Raw genomic sequence first — 1685 nt, forward strand, 5'->3', positions numbered from 1 at the left:
ACATCAAGATTCATTTTCAATTATCTTTATATACAGAAGATCAACTTAGTATATACTAAGTAGAGATTTCAACAGTTATAGCAAAGGCTTTTAATAATTGAACCCAATATTGGAAACACTACCCACAGAAGATGAGAAAAAACTTGGAGTATGAGAAGCACTGGGTTCATTAACTGTTAAAACAAATAAATGCTCACTACAGGATTTTTTAATAAAATTTACATAAAGAAAAATTATTTCTTTCGGTGTGGAGTTCCATGAGTTTTAACAAATGCGGAGAATCAATCGTGTTAACTACCACTACAATTAAAATACATTCACTACTAAAAAAAAAAATTCGTATTCCACACACGGGCTTCTTTCTGGGCACCCCGGCTTCCATGGGCAATAATGGGGAGACGGAGAGGCGCCGCGCCTCTGGCATTACTCATTACTTGAAGAAGCCAGAGCGCCCCGGCCTCCCGCCGGCTCTCCCTCGCTCTTCCCAGGGGAGAGCGCCCCGCCGCTCTGCGCCTCACCCCGCCGCTCCACGCCGCCAGAGGCAGGTCCTCCGGATATGTCAAGACCTCTGATCACTAGATCCCCTGCAAATCCACTGAACAATCAAGGCATTCTTAGTCTAGCACAGCTCACAAGTTGTCCACATTGATGTGGGCGGCCACCCTCAGCAAACACACCGAATCAAGAATCGGAAGACTTTTCGGTGGTACAGAGCCCATTGTCTTAGACAGTCTCAAACAGCACTATTTCATCGACAGAGATGGACAGATGTTTAGATATGCCTTGAATTTTCTACGAGCGTCAAAACTCCTCGTTCCACATGCTCTCAAAGACTGCACTTTGTTATATGCAGAGGCAAAGTATTTTCAGCTGCAGCCCATGTTTCTGGAGATGGAAAGACGGAAGCACGACAGAGAAAATGGTCGTTTTTCACGGCCCTGTGGTGCCTGTGGCCCCTGACCTCAGAGAAAGGATTACGCTCAGCGGGGGCAAGTCTTTGATAGAAGAGGTGTTTCCAGAGGTCAGCGACATGATGTGCAACTCGGTCAACGCAGGCTGGGAATCACAACTCCACGCACGTCATCAGGTTTCCACTGAACGGCTTCTGTCACCTCAACTCTGTCCAGGCCCGCAAGAGGTTGCAACAAAGAGGATTTGAAATCGTGGGCTCCTGCGGGAGCGGAGTGGACCCTTCCCAGTATAGCAGTGTCCTCCAGCAGAAACTGAGGCGGACCCTCCACGTGCCTTCCCTCAACCGGCTAAAGCAAGAACCACTGGACTAACGGACCTATTTCTTATGGGAAAAGAGGAGAACACACCACACACACACACACACACACACACACACACACAAAACAACCAGAAAAGGGACCAGGGTCGGCGCTGCGGCTTAGCGGGTTAAACTGCTGCCTGCAGTGCCAGCATCCCATATGGGCACCGGTTCGAGTCCAGGCCAATCCAGCTTGTTGCGATGGACTGGAAAAGCAGCAGACGGTGGCTTCTGATAGGCGCAGTTCCAGCTGTTTGGGCCATTTGGGAACTGAACCAGTGGATGGAAGACCTCTCTGTCTCTATGCCTGCCTCAACCTCTTTGTAACTCTGCCTTTCAAATAAATATTTTTTTTAAAAAAGAGACAATCATATGCAGTTGGAACAGTGAACTAACCTAAAATTGAAAAGACACA

The 1685-nt window shown here is 47.8% G+C and overlaps 1 pseudogene; it reads left to right on the plus strand.

The window, feature by feature from the left end:
• Window positions 1–556: 556 nt before the first annotated feature.
• Window positions 557–1283, plus strand: LOC100346233 (BTB/POZ domain-containing protein KCTD1 pseudogene; annotated as a pseudogene).
• The last annotated feature ends 402 nt before the right edge of the window (window positions 1284–1685 follow it).

Source organism: Oryctolagus cuniculus, chromosome X, assembly GCF_964237555.1.
Source record: "Oryctolagus cuniculus chromosome X, mOryCun1.1, whole genome shotgun sequence".
NCBI classification, from domain to species: domain Eukaryota; kingdom Metazoa; phylum Chordata; class Mammalia; order Lagomorpha; family Leporidae; genus Oryctolagus; species Oryctolagus cuniculus.